Source organism: Heteronotia binoei, chromosome 5 (genome assembly GCF_032191835.1).
Source record: "Heteronotia binoei isolate CCM8104 ecotype False Entrance Well chromosome 5, APGP_CSIRO_Hbin_v1, whole genome shotgun sequence".
Classification (NCBI taxonomy): Eukaryota; Metazoa; Chordata; class Lepidosauria; order Squamata; family Gekkonidae; genus Heteronotia; species Heteronotia binoei.
Window position 1 is genome coordinate 159,821,525 of NC_083227.1, and position 13,143 is coordinate 159,834,667.

Below are 13,143 nucleotides of genomic sequence, written 5' to 3' on the forward strand. Positions count from 1 at the left end.
ACCCTCCCACTGTCAGAGACTCTTGCCAATGTCAGGCAGATAGGCAGAGGCACATGCCCCCTGGCTAGCCACAAACAAACAGGAAGTACAAAGTACAGAAGTCCACTTCCAAAGACAGCAGCCAGAATGTGTGTATTGGAATGAGCAGACAGAGTCCCAGTCTGGCACCAAGCCCAACACGGACTCAGAGGCCCCCTGCTGTGTGCACAGAACTCCTCCCCCATGGGCTGCAGAACTCAGAGAGTGAGGCACCAGGCATGCATCCACTCCATTAAGCCCCACAGGTTGTCCTATGAGCACAACAGCCCTGTGGGGTCGGGTAGGCTGTCAGGCCAGCCAGGCTGAGCAGCAGCAACAACCCCTCCCCTGTCCAGCCACGCAAGAGCAGCATGGTGGCTCACAGCCCTCTCCCCACCACCCCCAAGAACCAAGTGTGCCCAACTTCCAAGGCATTCCGTCCGGGAGCCCACTGACAGAGTGGCCAGGGGGGAGGGGCACAGGGAACATGCAGCAGATGCTAAGAAGGAGAGACAAAGGAGGGCACAGCTCAGACTTTGTTGTGCTGGAACCGAGTGCAATGGTATCACAGGAGAAACTTGGTCAGTCTTGCAGGGGGTGGGACTCCACTCGGAGCAGTGGGCAGAAACAGCTGAACAAGAAGAGGGGGAAGGTTGGAGTGCCACACATGAAAGCCTCTGTGTTGGATTCCCACCTGCAAAACAGACAGAGATCAAGAGCACCTGCAGGGGTGGCAGCTGGAACAGGAGGCTGCATTTCAGTTGGGGACTCTCTTAAAGGGATAGTCTCTGACCTACCTCCCCACAGGCATCAAATCAGCTGCCAGACCTCCCCCTGCCCCACCAGGAATGGGAATGCAGCAGAGGACAGACCAAGGGATGGGGGCTGGCAGAGGCACGGTGGGGGGAGCAGCAACCACCTCCTGCCTGAGCCCGCTGCCTGGTTTAAGTGCCAGCGATGCTTGAACACCACCCGGACTTGAGCAAGGGAAGGAGGAGGAAAGTGGGGGTGAACAGTCACACTTACCCAGCCATGGGTGACCATCCTCGTACGCTGAGCCTCCGGAGGCTGGGTACCTGTTGTGACCTGGAAACAAGAGCAGTTAGCCCCAGGGGAGAGACCTTGCTCTCCTCCTTGCAAATCAAAGATACTGTCTAAGCAGCCTCAGTGTGCAATGTTCACCACCAAAGTGCCCTGGCTCTCTAAGTCCACGCATCAGGGAGCTCCCCAGTGCCTCACTCCCTTCCCTACCTAAAGGGTTTTGCGGGCTGGGGGGCAGGCTTTGTAGGAGGGGGGGCTGTGATTGGGTGCTGCAGAGGGGGCTCGTCCTGCCAAGGGTATGCAGGGATTGGTGTGCCATTTAGTGCTGGGAGCAGCAGCAAACTTCATTTTCAGGATCCATGGGTCTCTATGGGATACCCCAACATTTTTGTGGTCATAACTCTGCGCCTCGCGGGGGGTGCTCCCAGGCTGAAAGGTATTAGGAAGCCGACTAACAGTGGACACACCCTGGGACTGCCCCCTCATACGCTGGAGTAATGGTGTGTGTCCCAGTTCCACTGTGGGCTGGGCGTGGCGGTACTCCACCGCACTATGTGTGCGCTGATATGGGTGTAGAGTGGTGCAACTCCCATTTGCACTGGCGGAGTCCCATTTCTGCTGGCATAGCGGTTAGTTCGCTCCCAAAGCACTTTGCTCCCCCCACCTCAGGATTGCACTGTTAGTAGCCTACCTTTCATGAGTTTAGTTAATCAACATTTAAAATTTTGCTTTAACATCCACATATTTTTAGAGATGATCAAACATTCACTGGTTGGCTTGCATCATGTTTGCTAACTGCAGATACCTTATTTCATTGGATTTAATGCTTTGTTGATCCATTTGTGAGGTTGTTTCAGTGTATCCCTTACTAATCAAGGAGTATAGTACACTTTTTGGTGTGTATGCATGTTTTCAGACAGTCCGATTAACTACCCTACCATACTTGTGGCTAAACTGCTTTACTCAGCAGACAATCGTTTCAATAGACAATTAGATCACTCTCAAATTATCTAACTCAGTCAATAAATGCTGCAGTTTAATAAAATCTGACCCTTCTGGGTTTGTCTAAATTACCTTTAGTTGCACTAATGTAGACCCTGACTAATTTCTTTGAACCTAGAAGCCAGCTCCCAAAATTTAGGAGCCCAGGCTTATCTATACCAAATACATTTTAATCTGTCAGTTTGAAAAATGTTATTGGTTTTCCAAAAAGTTAGAAGGAGCGGGTAAGAGGGAAATAGAAAAATAGCGTTACAAATACTATAATAATCTAATCCACATGTAATATGCTTTCTCAAGGTAGAAATATTATCACATATTGTCATCAACATCTAAATAATGTTTTAGTGATTGTAAGTCTTCTTATTAAAATGTCTATTTAAGCTTACATTTCCAATATAAATGATATTGTAGTACAAAATGCAGGGAAAAGGAGATAGAAGTTCACACCAAAGAATCTAAGAAGTCTTGAGCGTCTAGCCAAACATATAGTTTCACCCAATATTTTCTTGCTTCTTCCTTAGATTTCCCAGCCATCAACTAGGATAAATAGTCCAACTCAGCCGTTTCCAGAATTTTCCCCAAGTCCAATCTTGTGGGGATCTCCTGAAGTTTCCATCTCTGTGCCAAAAGAATTCTAGCTGCTGTGTTAATATGCGCCAATAAATGTCTCATCTCTTTGGAATAGTCACTAGGATATATGTTCAATAAGAATAGTTCTGGTTTAAATTGAATCTGTGTCTTCAACATTTCTTCAAGACATGGGGATCACCAACAAACCTGTTGAAATTTTGTCATGGAACGTGGCGGGATGGCTAAGATGTCTTCATTCGTACATAGAGGTTCCTTTTTTCCAGAGAGACTTTGATATTATTTTATTGCAGGAAACGTGGATGGCAGAAACTCTTTTGCTGGACGGTTATTCCTCCTATAGTTTACCAGCAGTTCCAGGAAAAGGTCCAGGGAGGTTAAGAGGAGGCTTGGGCATTTTTATTTCCAATGCCCTTAAGGTTCAATGCGTGTTGAAACCCTCGCTGTCCCATTTAGCTATGGCTATATTGGTGAGATGGGATAGGGGAATCCTGATTATTATAAATGTATACCTCCCACCTCTAACAAAACAGACATCTATAGAAGAAAACTGGGCGTCACTAGACCAATTTATAATAAATCTTTCCCTGGAACACCCGGAAGCTCAAATCTTACTGGCAGGGGATTTCAATGCCCATATGGGAATGAATGATGCCTTCTTAGCAAATAAATTTAATTCCCTACTAAATGAGCAGAAACAAGGCCAGAATGGACTTCCCTTCACAAGAGATTTTAAAGATTGTAAGGCAAACTTTGCCGGCCTATGTTTAGCTAAATTAGCAGGAAGAAGAGAGTTCCATATCCTAAATGGGGCATTCTATGGCGACCATCCAGGCGAACATACTTTTATGTCTGGGAATAGAATGAGCACTATTGATTATATGTTGGTATGCAATTCTCTATTACCTCTGATTAAGTACTCCCATACTTGGAGGGTGACCATCTACCTCTATGTCTGCAGATAGCTCTCCCATTAAATCCTAACCAAAATGAGGTATGTTATACAACAAGGATAGGAATTATGGGGAAAAGAGTAAGGTGGGGTGGGGAATTGGATAAAAAAGTGAAAGAAATCTTAACTCCAGAAAATTTGCAGAAGCATGTGTTAGTGTTCACAGCTTTAAAGGAAAACCAAGACCCGTTAATAGTTTACCAAGATATAATCCAGGAGATTTACTCTATTATGACTGTGCCAGCAGGGAATAGATTATATCAGCATTATAGGAAAACAAAACGTTGGTTTGATTCTGAATATGTCCAAGCAAAAAAAGAACTAAATCGTTTGTACCATCTTGCTATGAGAAGAAGCATAGAAAAAAGGGTAGAGACACAAAGTGCCCTAGTGAGCCATAAAAAAACCTATAAAGGCATTATTCAAAGGAAGAAGAAAGAGTATACTCGGAAACTATGGGAGGAACTTATACAGGCTGTAAAACTAAAAAATTCTGCGCTTTTTTGGAAATTAACAAAGATTGGGGGATTTAAGATAGCCTCTCCCCTGGACATGTTTATTCCGGCGGAAACATGGACTGTTTTCTTCCAGAATTTATATGATGACAATGTCCAACCCTCTTTTCCAGGTAACATAGAGAACTTCCCTCAGTGGCCACCAGTTAGTACGCAAGAAATAAAAGCCCATATAATGCAACTGGAAAATAGGAAGGCTCCAGGTATAGATGGCATACCAGCAGAGATGCTTAAAGAGAATGTAAATTGCTGGGCACAATTTCTGGCATCTTTTTTCACTTATGTTGATCAAACAGGCCGAATCCCAAAGCAGTGGGGGACAGCTATAGTTGTCCCTATTTTTAAAAAAGGCAATCGAAATAATCCCGCCAATTATAGGCCCATAAGTCTTTTAAATATAATAAGTAAGATCTATACAAGACATCTTTTAGAAAAACTAGAAATATGGATGGAACAAGAAGAAATTATTCCCCTGGAACAGGCTGGATTTAGGAAAGAAAGGTCGACAATCGAGCACTGCCTGATATTGCAACAGCTAATTGGGAAGTACTCTGCCAGAGGTACAACTGCTCTATATGCTGCTTTTATTGATTTAAAGGCAGCATTTGATTCCATTTCAAGGCAACGATTGTGGCAAAAACTAGCGGCTTCTAATATTGATAAAAGGCTGCTATTTCTTATTCGTGGACTCCATGAAGAATCATTTCTTAGAGTGAGATGTAATATGCAGGGATTACTTACAGAACCAATAAAAACTCAGAAGGGTGTAAGACAGGGTTGCCTTTTGGCCCCCATCCTATTTACCTACTATATCAGTGATATGGTGGAACATATGACTGATACTAAATTTCACCCCCCCAAAGCTGGCTCTTCGCCATCTTTCAGTACTGCTATATGCAGACGATGTGGTACTGTTATCTAGAACACCTATTGGGTTGCGGAGAGCATTAGACAGCTTTGTTAAGTACTGCGAAAATGAACGGTTGGTAATAAACTTTGAAAAAACAAAAGTGATGGCATTTGGCAAAAAAGCCAAGAAGAGGTATTGGACTATGAAAGGGAAGAAAATAGAACAAGTAACAAAAATTACTTATTTGGGAATGGTAATTCAGAATACAGGTGCCTATACTGAACATTGTAATATGAGGGTGGAGAAAGCTGAGAAAACAATGTACGCTATCCTGAGATTTTTTCGCTCTAAGGGGGCCTTCTATGTTCCGGCAGCACTGAAACTGTTCCAATACAAAGTGTTAACACAATTGCTCTATGGTATTAACCTGGGCATTTCGGCTAAAAAACTGAAGGCTCTCGAGAAAGTGCAATCTAAATTTCTTCGTAACGTTTTGCAACTTCCGCCAGGTGTGTCAAATGCCCTTTTGCGTTTAGAAACTGGGCAAATGAGAATTGAGGCCAGAATTATGTTATCTTCGGCATGTCAATGGCTAAGGATCCATAAAAACAAAAAAGGCCTCTTCCCTTTAATAACTCAAGACCCCTATAGGCCAAGGTGGCTGCAATTGGTCAGAAGCAACTTAGAAAGTATAGGATTCTCACTTGAAAACCTCTTGGCGCAGAGCTATGCCAAAGCAAAAAGTATTATCAAACAAAGAATCTGCGATATAGAGAGACAAAGGGATCTAGAACAGACCCCCTCTTTTTTAGCAGCTACTGAGACCAAATATGTTATGAGGACGGCCAAGTACTTTTTTTATTTGGAGGTACCAGCCCACAGAAGAGCCTTTACGTTGGCTCGATGCGCAGCCATGCCCTCAAAGGTGCTAGAAGGGAAATATAGAAAAGTCCCGTATGAAGACCGACGCTGTCCTTGTGCTATGGGAGAGGTGGAGTCGATGACTCATATGTTTTTTCGATGCCCTTTCCACCAGGTACAGAGGGATAGGTTTGTTTCCCCGTTTGTAGTTAAACCAATGGCAGACGCGGACGAGGCATGTTTGGAGAAACTTTTGGTGGATGCAAGTCCAACTATCTCTAGACAGATAGCCAAATTTTGCCATTATCTTGTGAAGTTCCATACTAAGAAACAAGAAACTGCATGTCTTGTATGATCTCTTGGAATTTTAGTTTATAAATGTTTTTATATACTCTGATTTAAAGGATTTATATAAATTGGAACTGACTTGAATTTTAAAATTGGTTCAATTATATTTTAGTTATCTTGGATTGTATAGGTGGGGAAATGCTTATGTATTTTATTGTATTTTATGTTTTTTTAGGAGGGTATTTTATACTATCTTAGGTATTTTAGGAGGGTTTTATATGAATTGTTATAGTTTTTATATTGGTCTATGACTGTAATAAAGTTCATTCATTCATTCTGTAATAATTCATGGACCATCTTCCAGTAGTCTTTCACCACCACACAGGTCCACCACATATGATAAAAGGACCCAACATGTTTAGTACATTTCCAACTTTTGTTAGACGTGTTAGTATATGTCTTACACAATTTCTGTGAAGTTACGTACCATCTATAGAACATCTTGTACAGATTTTCCTTAAAAGTTACTGACTTAGTTAGTTTGATATTAAATTTCCATAACATCTCCCATTCTTCTAGCATAATATTATGCCCCAGATTTTTAGCCCATTGGACCATACAATCTTTTACAATCTCATCTTGCATCTTCATCTGTAATAAACATGAGTATAGTTTGGAAATTAGTTTTTCTTGAGGACCTAAAAAGATTTTATCAAATGGGTATTGTTCTATATTGAAGTCTGTTGTCTTGCCTTTTATGTATCTGGATTCAACTTGTGTTCTCAACCACCAACTCATTCTAATGTCCATATCTTCTAATTCTTCCTTGGTTTTGTTGGTTATCATTTTTCAATAATTCTTCATATCTATAAGTCTGATTAGGTTTCATAAGGTTTGGAGGTGTAAATGCTTCCACTGGGGACACCCATCTTGGAATTTTCTGATAAATTCTCGGTTTTAGCCATGACCATGTGTGATACAGAGATTTCCGAAGCCAGTGATTCTTAAAATAGGAGTGCCCTTCTAATCTTTGATACCATAAATACGCATGCCAACCCAAATTGAGATCATGACCCTCTAACAACAACTGTCTCCTGTCATTCAGTAACACCCAGTCTCTTACCTAAGAGAGCACTGAAGCTCTGTAATACAATTGCCAATCTGGGAGGCCCAAGCCTGCTCTCAATCTGGAGTCTTGCAATATCTTAAGTTTAATTCTTGTTTTTTTACCTCACCAAATATAGTCAGAGACCATCTTATTCAGTTCTTGAAAAAACACACTAGTTAGAAGTACTGGAATAGTTTAAAATAGAAATAACAGTGTTGGCAAAATGTTCATTTTTACTGAAGCTATTCTTCCCATTAAGGATAAATTCAAATCTTGCCATTTTCCCAGGTCTTTTTAAATTTCTTTAAGCAGTTTCTCATAGTTATCCATCTTTAAACTGCTGCATTTGTTTGTAATATTTACACCTAAGTATTTCATTCTTTTCTCATTAAAAAATCCTGATTTATGTTGGAGAAGTTGAATTTGTTCTGTCATGTTCTTTGTCAGGAATTTTGTTTTATGGTAATTAATCTTCAGTCCTGCCCAATGGTCAAATTGGTTAATCTTATTTATCAAACGGTCAATTGAATCTATTGGTTGCTCTAATATAAAAACCAGATCACCTGCAAAGGCTCTCAGTTTATTATTTGGTTATTCAATATCTCTAAGCACATAATAAAAAGAAGTGGTGACAGTGGGCAACCTTGTCTTGTACCCTTTTGAATAGCAATTGCTTCTGTTAGTTCACCATTCACCATCACCTTTGCCCTTTGTGAGGAGTATATTGATTGTATTGCTCTCAAAAAGTTCTCACCACATTCCATTCCCTTCAATTGTTGCAGCATGAATTTCCAACGAACATTGTCAAAGGCCTTCTTTGCATCCAGACAGATTAATGGCAATTGTTTCTCTGGATGGTTCTCATAGTATTCCATTATGTTACATACTGTTCTAACATTATCTTTCAGGTATCTTCTGGGAAGAAATCCTGTCTGGTCTTGATGTATTATGATCTGTAAGACCTTATTTAAGCATTGTGCCAATATTGCAAAATTTTTGTAACCCACGTTTAAAAGAGAAATTGGCCGAAATTTTTTTATATCTTTCAAATCTGCACCCTCTTTTGGAATTAAAGATATTGTAGCTTCTTGCCACGAAGCTGGTATTTGAGCTTCCTCTTGAATCCTTTCAATAAGATGTTTAAATGGCAACAGTAAGGAATCCTTGTAAGCTTTATAGAACTCTGCAGGTAAGCCATCTGAACCCGGTGCTTTACCATTCTTTTGAGATGCCATTGCATCTCCCACTTCCCTTATCGTTATTGATTCATTCAAAATTTTCTGTTGTTCTTCTGTGAATTTATTAAGATTGTTTTGTTTAATATACTATTTTAAGTCTTCCTTTTGGACTTGTTTGTCTTCATATAATCTTTTGTAAAATTGTTCCACAATTTGACGTATCTCCTGTCTTTGAAATGTCTCTTTATTATTTTCATCTTTCAGTACCGGTACTGTTCTTTTGGCATTCTCTTTTTTCCATCTATAGGCCAGCCACCTTCCAGGTTTTTAGCATGTTCAAAGAAATTCTGTCTGGCAAATCTTAATTTTTTCTCCGCTTCCTCTACCAGCAGTAGATTAAGTTGATGTTGTATTTTTTAAACTTTATTTTGAAACTCCTCTTTTGTAGGTTGTGTTTTTAAATTCTCTTCAGCTTCTCCTGCTTGCGACTTTAGTTTTTGGAAGTTTTCAGTTCTTTCTTTCTTTTTCTTGGCACTATATCTGATTGCAAGCCCCCTGAAACATGCTTTGGCAGTATCCATTTGCATCTTTACATCTTGAGTTATATCCTGTTTGGAAAAAGATTCCATTTCTACCTTGATTTCTTTAAGAAAATCTTTATCTTTTAAAATAGAAGTATTTAACCTCCAAGTTCTTCTCAGTTGAGTGCCTTTGAGTTTTATCATTACAGGACTATGATCTGATATAACTTTTGGTTGAATTTCTGTCTTAGCTAAATTTTTAACCAGGTCTGTGGACAGCAAACACATATCAATTCTTGACCATGACTGGTGGCTGGCAGAATAATATATGAAATCTTTTGAATTTGGGTATCTTGTTCTCCGTGCATCAACTAACTCTAATTCTTCTACAGGCTTCCAAAAACTTGTTGGTAATTGAAAACCTTTGGCTTTAGTGTGCTTGTGTGTTTTTTTATCCAATTGTCTATCAGAAATGGCATTAAAATCTCCTACTAGACAGTATTCTGCATAATCCAAATTTGATAACCTAAGGTGTAAATCTTTGAAGAATTTTTCTTGATGATCATTCGGAGCATAAATGTTTACCAATATATATATTTTTTTATTATCCACCATAACTTCCACTAGTAAAATTCTTCCATCTTCTGAAGCATACTGTAGCTGTGGGTTAAATTTGTCCTTAATATATATTGCCAGTCCCCTTTTCTTTTTATTTATAACTGTTGATGCAAACAAATTGCTACGTTTCTTATTTTTCAAAAAATGTTGATCTTTTGCCAAAATATGTGTTTCTTGTAAGCAAATTATATCCATTGCCAGTTTTGCTGAGTATTTAAATTTCTTCCTCCTTTTTATGGAAGAATTAAGTCCATTCACATTAATAGAAATTATTGATGCCATTATGGGTTTTTCTTATCACTATTTTCTTATCTTTTTTGATCTGCAATCTTGTTGGCTATTTCCTTACTCGACTTGGATCCTCTTCGTCTGAGGCTTCTTCTTCCTCTTCATCCTCCTTCTTTTTCTTCCGTTCTTTTTTCTCTGTGTTCTCCAAAAAAATTTCAGGCTTTAAAAATAGAATTTACCTTGTATCTGTTCTCTTCATATGTAAAGAGCAGGCCTTACGGCATTAGCCATGTGTAAGGTATTTCTCTTTCTCTCAGAAAATTTGTCAAAGTTTGATATTCTCTTCTCCTTTGTCTAACTGGCCGTGGTAACTCTCTCAGAATTTTCACCATATTTCCTGCTATCATCACTGTTTTATCTCTTGCTTGCTTGAGAATATTGTCTCTAGTCTTCTTTCTTGTGAGCTTCAAATGGATTTCGCTAGGTAATTTATTCCGCCTCGTGAAACTTGATGGGACTCACTTAATTTGATCAAACTCTTCCTCCATCTTGTCAGATGTCACCTGTAAAATTTCTATTAGAGCTTAACTTAGTATTTTCTGTAGATCTTCAGCTTCTTCTTCTGATACATTTTGAAACCTCAGCATGTAGGCTGCTCTATCTATCTCTAACTGTAGAAGTCTACTATCATTGAATTTCCTTCAGCCAGCGGCATAGCGGCTCAACTGCTGGAAATCAATTTGCCTCCCTGGAGGATAAGGGAGGACTTTGACGGCCTATTTAGGCACGTTGCTGAGGCACATTGCTGAGGCACGTTGCCAGACCTCCACCACCATTGTTCAGTCCCTTGGTGAAGCTCGGCTCAGTCGGAGTGTCTGGAGATGTTCTGAGCCAGCTAGGAGGGATTAGGCCTGAGTAGGGTCATGGGAGTGTTTCTTGCTCCCGCTTGGGCCCTATCGGTCAGTTTCATTGGAGGCAGTTGCGGAGCCTGGGCTTGGGCCTGGCGGCGGCAGCCATTTTGAAGCGGGCCTTCAGGGATGACGCAGCTCTACATGGCAGTTTTAAGCACCCCCCCCCCCACTCGAGTAGCTCATGTGGCTCCCCCCCCTTTTTTAACTCAGCCAGGCTGAACTTGTGGTTTGTGCTGGGTGGCATGTTGGTTCGTGGGGATTTTTTAGAGCTTCAATCGGTGGCTGCCACATTGGTTGGCTTGGCAGCCATTTTATTTCCCCCTCTCTTTCATTAGGTGGAGGCAATTTTAGGGGCTGATCTTTTTAAAGTGGCAGCCATCTTAGGGGTGGTTGAAAGGGGGCTAATTCCGTAGGCAGCTTGCAAGGGCTATTTTTTGGGTGGTGTTGTAGGTTTCATCTATCCTTGCTATTGGAAGATGTCTGGGCGAAAAGGGATGGGGAAATCCAAGGGCAAACAGCCGGCACAAAAAGCTCCTAAGGTCCTACAAAAGCGACCACTGCCGCCTTCATCCTCTTCAGATGAGGAAGGGGAAGATGAGGTGAATGCAGCTATCTTGCAAAGGCTGCGGGCCCTGCAGCAAGCGTCTGGTGTTTCTCCATCACAAGGTTTGGGAGCGGGGAAGGTCTCCAAAATGGCATTTCAGGCAGATATCTTAACTAGGTTGTCTATTTTGGATGGCAGTTCTGCCAGAAATGTTGCAGAAGGAGCCATGGGTCTTGGCGCTACTGACGCGGGATCAGGCCCATCTTCGGGGGCTGCTAGATCTGGATCAATGCTGGTGCCTACTGGAATGCTGGGTAAGGCTGGGGACAGCTCTCTGACATATACTGGGCTCATTTGGCCTTGGGGGGCATGGGGTCCTGCTGACCCTACTGCTCCTGGCATTGCTCCTGGGGGTTCGGGCACATCTTCCACACTAGGTGTGGGTCCTCAGGCTAACTGGGTGCGGCTGCAGGGCCAGTTTGGCCCATATGGGAATTGGCCAGCTGCTGGGCAGCAGGGGGTTGCAGGTTCCTTTTCGGGGGGATGGGGTTTTCCTTCTCCCTATAGGGCGGTCCCTTTTACTGCCATGCCTTTTGGAGATGTGGCTTTACCTTTAGGTGATCATTTGTTGCCTGCAACAAAGGACAAGATCCTAAAGGGAGAGTACATTGATATTTTCTCCCTCCTGTTCCGTGAGTTGGAGAAAAAAGATAAAGAGGATCTGGATGACAAAGAGAAAGAGAAGTTGAAGAAGCAAAAGGTGGATCAGACTTGGGCCAATTGGCTGCCGAAGTTTTTTATATATGCTGGAGTGATTGCGTGTGCCCAGCCTTGGTGGACAGCAGTGCTTATCCAGTATATTGATATTATTTATAAAGGATATACGATGTTTAGTGGCCCAGCCTGGATTCAATATGATGAGGAATTCAGGATGAAGGTTGCTTTGTACCCTTCCCTTCAGTGGGATCGTATCCACCAGCAATTGTGGCTTCAGGTCATGTCCCTGGCACGGCACGCTCCGATAGTGGTCATTTGGTTGCTAGGGCATCCGCTACTTCTGCTTCATCATCCTCTTTCCACAGTTCTGCAGGGCAGCTGGTTCAACCCCGCTTGCTTTGTTGGGAGTTTGGTTCCCAAGGAGTGTGCAGTAGCAAAGCTTGTCAGTTCAAGCATGAATGCCCCATGTGTGGTGGCCCGCACTCCTTTAACAACTGCCCCAAAGTCCAGCCACGTAAGGGCCAAAAGAAACAGGGCAGGGGTGGGAGTACTTCCCAAACTGGAAAAGGGGCCCAGTCTGATAAAGGTGGGACCTCTTGAGCAGTGGCTGCGTAGGTACCCGCGTAGGGTGGACAGGGTTTATTTGTTAAATGGTTTCACATTCGGTTTTAGAATTCCTTTTCAGGGTTCCCGGGTCCCGTTTTTGTCTCAGAACCTTAGTTCTGTTAAAGGTTTAGAGTATGTAGTGGAGGATAAGATTGCCAAGGAGTTAGCAGAGGGCAGTATTTTGGGCCCATTCCTTAATCCTCCAGTGCCTAACTTTAGGGTTTCCCCTTTGGGGGTGGTGCCAAAAAAGGCTCCTGGTGAATTTTGTTTGATTCACGACCTTTCCTACCCCAAGTGTTCATCTGTTAATGATGGGATTCCCGAGCAATTATGCTCGGTTAGGTATACCAGTTTTGATCAGGCTGTGGGCGTCATTCGACGCTGTGGTAAGGGGGCAGAGTTGGCTAAATGCGATATTAAATCTGCTTTTCACCTTCTCCCTTTCCATCCAGCTGATTTTGAGCTATTAGGTTTTTCTTTTGCAGGGCTATTTTACATGGATAGGGCTTTGCCAATGGGCTACTCTGTCTCATGTGCTGCTTTTGAGTGATTCAGCACGTTCCTGGAATGGGCTGTTCGCGAAAAAGTTGGTTTGCA